The sequence below is a fragment of the Schistocerca americana genome, chromosome 1, assembly GCF_021461395.2.
Source record: "Schistocerca americana isolate TAMUIC-IGC-003095 chromosome 1, iqSchAmer2.1, whole genome shotgun sequence".
Taxonomy (NCBI): domain Eukaryota; kingdom Metazoa; phylum Arthropoda; class Insecta; order Orthoptera; family Acrididae; genus Schistocerca; species Schistocerca americana.
In genome coordinates this window covers 983,855,159-983,865,175 of record NC_060119.1, presented here as the reverse complement: position 1 = coordinate 983,865,175, position 10,017 = coordinate 983,855,159, and positions in this window count along the sequence as shown.

The window sequence follows — 10,017 nt, the reverse complement described above, 5'->3', positions numbered from 1 at the left end:
CCTCCGCCGGGACCAGCCGCACAGTCCATGACTGCAGCGCCTCAGACCGCTCGGCTAATCCCGCGCGGCAAAGGTACGACAGCGCGGCAGGGAGGCGTGCTGCAGCCTTCACTCTAAAACGTATCTCGCAGAATTTCTGAGCTACAGCTAGCAAGTCTGCAAATAATTGTATTAAGAGGCTATGTCAGTTCGATCAATAATGTGACACGTCAACTGTTTATTACTAAAAACACAGTGGGTTGCAAGATTACGCTGAAACTGCAAAAGAAGGAGCGATTTATTTTCAACTGTCTTGTAAGTTATCATAACACAGGGGGTTTACACGATTTCATCTCACTAACATGCTAATGCAGTTGCATTTGCGACGCAGTCCTCAAACAGTCTGCTAATTATTTAACAAACAATTGACAAATCTGGTCAATAGTCTATGACTCGTATATCACAGTAGATAATAAAGGTTCACATGTTAAATAAATGGTAAAATACTCCCCCACTTTGCAAGCTATTATTTACCAAAAAGCTCGTTTTGGTATCTCAGACTGCTTATGAGATATGAGGGATGCTGTGAACATTTCAGTGTCACTCTGTCATTTGTGTGCGTCATCAGAAGTAAGTGCACTGCATACAGTGCATTTTCTCGAGATTAGAAATATACATAGGTAATTATAGATCACCGGCCGGTGTGGCCGTGCGGTTCTAGGCGCTTCAGTCTGGAGCCGCGTGACCGCTACCGTCGCAGGTTCGAATGCTGCCTCGGGCATGAATGTGTGTGATGTCATTAGGTTAGTTAGGTTTAAGTAGTTCTAAGTTCTGGGGGACTGATGACCACAGATGTTAAGTCCCATAGTGCTCAGAGCCATTTGAACCAGCCAATTATAGATATCGTCTCAAGTTTAAAGAAGAATGCGGAATGTTAGCTACATTTTGTAGACAGCAATATACGATCGAACATGCGCCAAACATAAACTCATAGTGACCCTTCTTTGTCACTGCAGACTGTTGGAAGTTACCGCAGTACATTACTTAATGTCGAAATATCATAATAACTACGACCATTAACGACATGATAGGTAGTTCATCATGAAACTGATCAATGCGGCTATGAGATGTGAGAGAATCAATTTTTTTAACAAATAATTTCTGTAAAATCGTTTCAGAAAGGTTGCTGAACAGCCGGCATGCGCATGTCTCCGCTTCAGCAGTGCAGCCGAAGCGGTCAGCGAACGTTTCGATCATAAAGGACAAAGCGCACACTTCGGTAGGCGACAGCAGACTGAGGTGAACGTCCTTTTTGGAACAGAGCGGTGGACTTGCCCAGCACTGAGAACAAAACAGTGTGTGTGCACAAAGGGCGAAGTTATCTTGGACGATCTACCCAGGTCACTAATGGGTATGATATTTTACTTTTTAACTTGGTAACCTGAGAAGAAACCTGCAGCCTCTTCGCATGGAGTTAGGGAATTTTCTGAATAAATTCCTTACAATGGTTTGCATTATGTAAACACAGATTAATTCGTTAATCTTCTTTAATAGATTCAGTCTTGAAGAAAACAAAAAGGAACATCGAAGAGTCAAGGTATACACCAAAAAAAAAAAAAAAAAAAGGAACAACTGTTAGAATCTAATTCTGTTGTGTGTATTAACAATAACTACCACAGCACTGCAGTATATTATTTGTATTGCACCGGCTGTATTTAACATAGTGAAAACTATCAAGAAAGCCACTACCTTAAAAAAAAAAGTGCTGCGACCTCTGTTCTCGGAAATAAGTGCTATTTACCTCGTACTCATACATTAACGTTCATATGACCATATTGGTATTTATCAATGAATGACGATTATCTACATTCTGCTGAAGTAGTTCTGTTTACAATGAGCAACGCTACTTGTCCATCAGCTAACGCGACTCTTCATTCATTGAATCTTATTAATTAGAAAATTTGTAGAGGAAATATGTGCTTTTAATTTTCTTCTGAATTGTAAGGATTACCAGTTTCTTCATTTATGTCTAATGGGAGCTTGTGAAAGACCTTTGCATAGTACAGACATTTAATCTAAACTCTATACAAGGGAGCTAAGTTTATATAAAAAGAGTTTTGAGTCTTATATCTTGATTGTGTCCCATATTATTTAAATGTATTGTATGAGGAGCTAATTTTATAAGACGGCAGATGAAAGAGTATGAAACTAACTAAGCCCGTTATCTTCAATAACAGATGCGAGGGTATGTTGGAAAGCAATGCATCCGAATTTTTAATGGGAAAACTCTTAAAGCTTTTTACATGAAACAGATGTTGTTAACTTTATACATCTTTATTCTTCATGTCTACATATTTACAGCCCTCTGCCGCTAGAAGGCTCCGAATTGTAGCATGTACAATTGCGCTCTCCAACGAAACTGTGTCGGTGTGTGAGAAACAGCGAGCTGAAATGGAGTTTCGTATTTGAAGACTTGGTCCACACTTGGAGCACCCTCTGCTTCAGTATGATACTGCCAGACCATACATGAGCGCTACAACATGTGTAGCAATTCAACGCCCTGGGTTCCATGTCATCGATCATTCTTTACACAGTACTGACTTGGCTACATTCGGCTTCCTCCTGTTTCCAAAACTTTAAGAACATCCTCGAGGGCTGCTCTTTGATAATGATGAAGCAGTGTAAACAGAGGTGAGGTTGTGGCTCCGTCAACAGAGAAAAAAGTCTTACAGTGACGGTATCAAAAAACTGGTCTCTCGTTGGGAGAAATGTATTCGTCACCAGGATGACTAGGTTGAGAAATTAATATGTAGACACGAAGAATAAAGATTTGTAATGTTAATAACGTTTGTTTTATTTTAAAAACTTTGAGTTTTCACATGATTAATTCGGAAGCATTACTTTACAGCGCACCCTGGTATACACAGGGTGTTTCCGTAACAGTGTGCAAAAATTCAACAAGACATAGAGGATGCTCCACTGAACAAGTTGAGGTAGGGAACCTGGTGTCGGAGAAGCCTGCTTAAGGAGATAACAGGGTAAAAATCATATTACTGAGTATTTTTTATTTATGTTTGTATTGTATTATTTGTTAACCGGGGGCCTAGAAACGAAGGAGAGGCTCCGTCCCTGCCGCAGCCGCAGTGGTCCACAACCCACGACGACTACCGCAGTCCACTTCACCTCTCCGCCGCCCCACACCGAACCCAGGGTTTTTGTGCGGTTCGGCCCCCGGTGGACCCCCCAGGGAACGTCTCACACCAGGCCAGTGTAACCCCTATGTTTGCGTGGTAGAGTAATGGTGGTGTACGCGTGCGTGGAGAACTTGTTTGCGCAGCAATCGCCGACATAGTGTATCTGAGGCGGAATAAGGGGAACCAGCCCGCATTCGCCGAGGCAGATGGAAAACCGCCTAAAAACCGTCCACAGACTGGCCGGTTCACCGGACCTCAACACAAATCCGCCAGGCGGATTCGTGCCGGGAACCAGGCGCTCCTTCCCGCCCGGAAAGCCGTGCGTTTATTTACATTAGTTGCAGTTATCTGCAAATACCATCAATGACACAATGAACGTACAATTTGTACTGTAAAAAAAGACAAAAGTTTTACAGTGATGGTATCAGAAAACTGGTCTCTCGTTGGGAGAAATGTGATCGTCACCAGGATGAACTAGGTTGAGAAATTAATATGTAGACATGAAGAATAAAGATATATTAACTGTAACTAATGTAAATAAAATGTGCTGAAGCTGATGGCCATCAACGTCAATGTAACCATGACATCGGTAACAAGATTTTGAAGCACCCAGACGGATATCTCTGCCATGTTTCGAATCACATCACAGTCAGCTACAATTCTGGTAACTAATCCATCTCCGTATCCACTGGAGGCTCATACACAAGTGACTTTAGATAACCCCATAGGAAATAATCCTGGATGTTGTCAGGTGACCTCTCAGGCCATAAAATAGGACCTGCACTTCCAATCCAGCGACCAGGAAATATAGCATTGAGATGGTTGCGGACATCCACGCTCAAGTGAAGCGGCGCACCGTCATGTTGTATCCACATCCTCTCACGAACAGCCATGGATACGTTCTCCAACTCAAGTAGAACTGTTTGCACGAACGTCAAGTACAGGTAGCCATTCAGAGGGCCAGGTATAAGATATGGTCCAATGAGATTGTCGCCTACAGTGCCGGCCCAGATATTCACATCAAAACAAACGTACCTGATGCTGTGACTGTAGTACAGCGTGAGGATTTTCCTCATCCCACGCATAGCTATTCCTGCTGTTTAAAATATCATCACAATCAGTAAACAGCACGATTTGGAGGAAATCTGGTAGATCAGTCCATTATTGAAGCAACCACAGACACAGTGCGACCCTTGGTGCGAAGTCAGTCACAAGCATTGCATGGACTCGTTGTGAATGATGTGGGTGTAATTCTTGTTCGTGGAGTACTCGCCACACGCTAGTATGTGCAGCGCCCATTCCACGTGAAATACGACGAGTTCTTGTAGTGGGGTCCGCTGCAACACGTTCCAGCACCTCCCTTCAAAATTGGGTACGTGCGAGTGGTCCTCATGTTTCCAAGTCCCTCTTTTTTCTTTCCAGTGAACGAGTCTCCCGCATTCATCGACAGAGAGAAATAAACACTCATAGTGACTGATGATGCCTGTTAGGAAATCGTTCCCTGTACAGCCTTTCAGCAGTGAGAGCATTGCAACGTACTTCCTCACACGCAAGGTACATGTCAGTGAGTTCTGCGACACTGTACCGGTACTGCTCCATCATATTGTACTGTATCTCTGTGAATAGCACTGAGTATCTGTAGTTGATTCATACCACGCTCTGTCATGGGACAATGCAAACACCATACAAGAGAGTCACCTCAAGGACAAGTAAAGTAAACAAAACCCTGCATCATTTGGGCCGCCCGCGGTGGAACCGCGCGACTGCTACAGTCGCAGGTTAGAATCCTGCCTCGGGCATGGATGTGTGTGATGTCCTTAGGTTAGTTAGGTTTAAGTAGTTCTACGTTCTAGGGGACTGATGACCACAGATGTTAAGTCCCCTAGTGCTCAGAGCCAATTGAACCATTTGAACCCGGCATCATGACTTCCTAATCAACAGCCTCGTCCTCCTTGTTTCCTTGCAGGAAATAAAGAATGTACATGTAAATAATCACCACAATACGTGTAAACTTGTATGCATGTTAGTTTTAAATAAGTTGAGAAACAGTAATGCTAGAAAGAGCGGTAGACAAGTTTACTTCCATGTCTCCTTAAGCTGGCTTGCCGGCCCCAGGTTCACTACCCCAAATTGTTCAGTGGGGCATTCTCTATGTCCTGTTACTTTTTTGCCCGCTCTTATGGAAAAGCTTTGTATAAGTGCAAGTCATAGTACTGAACGGAATTCTTCCTGATCGAAAGAAGTGTGTTTCAGTCTGTGAAAACTTGCGACTGTTTAAAGCTGTGTGGTATGTTATCATGTCCGCTTATACGAAGAGGACCTAGTACTTCCAAGAGAATGATACCAGCAATTGGCAACACTGTCTAGACGTATGCAGTTCCAGGTAACGTGAATGAAGAACAGCGCCGTAGTGAGACGAAGTAGTACGCGCTTGTATCACGTTCGCTTCAGTTGTCACCGAATTACATTCACTTGACAAGCACGCATTTTCTTTAGACACAGAGAAAGCGGTAAACCCTCTCACAATCATACAGTACGTTACTTGTAGACATCCTTTCGATTGTAAAGCTGAGTCCACGAAGCAAGGAGGAAAAAATGCAGTGGCTACGTAGTGTGGACGATCGTATTGTTTTCAAAGCAGGATAACTTAGATACCGGTCGGAGAATAGTCGAGGTTCATTTGATTATTCAGGTGAAGATCAGAGAAACATGAGAAACAGACGGTTTTGAAATATCGCAAGCAGTTCTGCTTTTATTAAGAATTTTTAAAACTTGAGTTCATTATCCAATCACTACTTGATTATAACCTTACTACATACACATTGCCAGATATTCTGCTCAGTCCAAGATTTGGTTTCTATATCTTTGTGAGTTCTGAAAAGACATAAATCCATTACATCGTCATCCACAGTGATTCACATAGTCGTGTATCATGATTCATGAAAAGGCTACTCCCTGTTTTATTGTTCGCAGATGCTGTTGTTATTAACTTATAATTGCCCAATAAAGAAGTCTTATCTTTCTGTTTCATTTCTTAATCCCTGTTAAGTACGGTTGAACTCTGTCTATCACTTTACTCGTATTTTGCGATGTCCCTGCAGCATTGCAACTGCTAACAGTCCATATTCCGAATCGTTGAATGATAACATCATGTGTTCTCTTCCTCAGCATTCTCCACCCGTAAACTTAAATGGGAAGACAGATTCAATTTTTTTGCTAGAAAGAATTCATCATCTGATTAATTTACACAAATGTGGTCTGACAGTGATAAGGACCTGTGGTAGTAGTCTTTAATTCGGCACGTTCTTTCACTCATTTAGGAACAGCTTCTCGTCAGTAGAATGGAGAATACCACGGACCTCTTTCCGATCCCCCGATACATTTTAGAAAACCTCTGGACGGAAGCCTTTGGCTGCCGCAGCTTCTTATTCTTATTCATAGCTTTTACTCTGGTGAGGTGGACCAGTAATCTTTAGATTAACAAAGGCGCTAACCGCTGCAGCATGTTCTAAAATCTTGAGAGCCATACACTGAGGTGACAAAAGTCGCGGGATAGCGATATGCACATATACAGATAGCGGTAGTATGACGTACACAAGGTACAAAAGGTAAGTGCATTAGCAGAGCTGCCATTTGTACTCAGGTGATTCGTGTACAAATGTTTCCGACGTGTCTTTGGTCGCACGACAGGAATTAACGGAGTTTGAACGCGGAATGGCAGTTGGAGCTAGACGCAACGGACATTCCATTTCGGGAATCGTTAGGGAATTCAGTATTCCGAGATCTACGGTGTCAATTGTATGCTGAGAATTCCCAATTTCAGGCATCACCTCTCACCCTGGACAATGCAGTGTGGCCAACGACCTTCACTTAACGATAGAGAGCAGGAGCTTTTTGGTAGAGTCGTCGGTGCTAACGGACAAGCAACACTGCGTGAAATCAATGTGGAACGTAGCCGTTAGCACAGTGCGGCGAAATTTGTTGTTAATGGGCTGTGGCAGCAGACGACCGACGCGAGTACCTTTGCTAATAGCACAGTATCCCCTGCAGAGCCTCTCCTGGGGTCGTGACCACATCGGTTGGACTCTTAAACGACTGGAGAAGTGTGGCTTGGTCAGATGAGTCGCGATTTCAGCTGGTAAGAGCTGATGGTTGGGTTCGAGTGTGGCGCAGACCCCACGAAGACGCGGACCCAAGTTGTAAACAGGGCACTGTGCAAACTGGTGGTGTCTCCATAATGGTGTGAGCTGTATTTACGTGTATGAACTGGATCTCCTGGTCCAGCTGAACCGATTATTGGCTGGAAATGGTTATATTTCTGCTGCATGGAGACCACTTTCACCATGGACTTAATGTTCCCAGAAAACGATGAATTTTTTGTGAATGTTAATGCACCACACAGTTGTTCGAGCTGTGCTTGATGAGCATTCTTGACAACTAAAGCGAATGATTTGGCGATTCAGATCGCCTGACACAGATCGCATCGAATATTTATGCGACGTAATCGAGAGGTCAGTTCGTGCACGAAAAACTGTGGGGATTTCCAACGGCTTGTTTGGTCCAAGCGAAGTCAAGTTTCTGCGCTACACAGGGCAAAAAGAGGTCAGACACAATATTAAGAGGCATCCCATGGGTTTCGTCGCTTCTGTATATAGATATGTAAAACAAACGTATATACAGGATGTGAACTAATTTTGCTAGCCTCTAGGGAATGGATAGAGGACTTTAAAAGAAGCAAAATAGGTTCAGATGTAGATATGAGTATTTCTTTATTTTCTTAGTTAGAGGCACCTCTTTGTTGTTACATTGAAACGTGGCAGGCTAGACTTAACCTTCTGGTTTCTCTCTCACTAGGAGCACTATTTACTCAGACAAGAGGTAGAGAGATCCATTTGGGGGAAGGGGGTAGGACTGTTCTGTTATGGTTATGAATCTTACACGATGACTGCAGAGATTACATTTTCCATTTTCCCTCTAACATAATATTTTCCAATAATTACGCGTTGTTTTGCACGTGGGGTGGGCTAGTGCTTTTACCTGAGTCCTGGTGCGGCCCTCGGTCAGCTACGGGTGGCAAAGCGTTCCTCGAGTGCAGAACGTGGAATCACGGCGGCATACCTAGCTCCTCAGATAAAGAAGTCGACAGTAGCATGGGTGCTCTGGTTTCCCACACACCGTAATCGATCACCCTCGGGCACCTCGTTATCAGGTGAGGCACTACGTCACCGAACACTGACCGTGTCCTAAGTATGTTGGAAATTGTGCCCGCTGCGGACAAAATCTTGGTAAGGCCATAGGACGACGATTGCGTACACATTTGGCCCGACTAGGAATGCAACGATATCGCCGCTGGCGCCGCGTCATTAAGTAAATGAGACGCTTTTGGAAATTTTTGGCGACAGTTCGGACCGTAGATAAGATCTTGTGGGGGGTGGGGAGGGGGGGGGGGGGTGATGAGCACTATCTTGTACATTAGACCCGTTCCTGAGTTGCACTTGTAACACGCTGAAACTGGCACTTGGAGGTTATCGACCCGAACAGCGCAGTTGTTGACTGGACAATGTCCTAAAAATTAGCCAAAGTGGTAAAACTTGCGTTTATTTTTGAAACGGCGGAAACTTGGGTACTTTTGTATCGATCAGGGTTTCCTCAATTTACCTGGGTGGGGAATCTACCTCGGAATTGTTGTAAACTTGTTTAAACTGCAAAATTAGGAGCTTGACTGAAGTAATAAAAAACTTTTCTACAGAGAGAGAGGAGTGTCTGCTAAATGACCTCTCATTGGCGGCAATTCTATCATTCTGTGTGCTTGGGATATCAATCATTTTTTGGCGGTCTTTACACAGAGAGCTCAGAGGAACGTCGTGTTAATGGTCTGTTAGTCATGGCACGAAGTAGTGAAATACTCTTGGACAGGTCACGAAGATTAATGGACTCTTAGTCAGGCAGTGAGTAGTGGGACTAAGTTCGTTCTATGCCAGTCTGTATTGTTGCCAGTTGTATCGAAGATGGCGACGATGACGTCATCCAAGATGGCGGCTGTGATGTCATCCAAGATGTGGGAATTTGACAAGAAGGTAGGTCAATTGGGCTACCTCCACTAACCTAGACCCCCTTCCCAGCTCTACCCTAGTAAATGGTGGGAAGTTCAAATTCCAACAGGACACTTCTACTAACCTAACAAAATGGCTCTCTTGTGCTACCTGCACTAACTTATGTCAGGAAGAGGACATGACCAGTGCTAGAAATAAGTCTTTATTTTGCATGCACTATTCATTTAAACAATTAGCAGTACCACCATCAAGTATAGTCACCATGGGGTCTGGAGTCCATTTGACCTAGCACACAGGAATGCCACCAGAGGGCACTGTCATTCATTCCATGACATAATCCAAGATGGCGGGGGGGGGGGGGGGGGGAATGGAGGGAAACAATGTGGTCACCATGGGGTCTGGCGTCCAATGGACTTAGTACATAGTACTGCCACCAGACGGAACTTTCGTCTATTCCGTGACATAATACAAGATGGTGGGGAAAATGGAGGGAAATAGTGTGGTCGCCAAGGGGACTGGAGTCCAGCTTACCTAGTACACAGTACCACCACCAAAGGGCACTGTCATCCATTCTGTGACATAACCCAAGATGGCTGTCTGGAGGGGAAAATGACTCAGCCTGTGCTGGGCTGCTGGAGACAGGAAGGAGTGTACTTTATTTATTTTGGAACAATTTATTTAGGGGTGGATTTTAGATACTATATTTATCACACTGATACAAAACTCATGCTCTGACATGCTTGGGGTCATGCCACACACCATACAGACCTGTAAACTATTCGTAAATTACT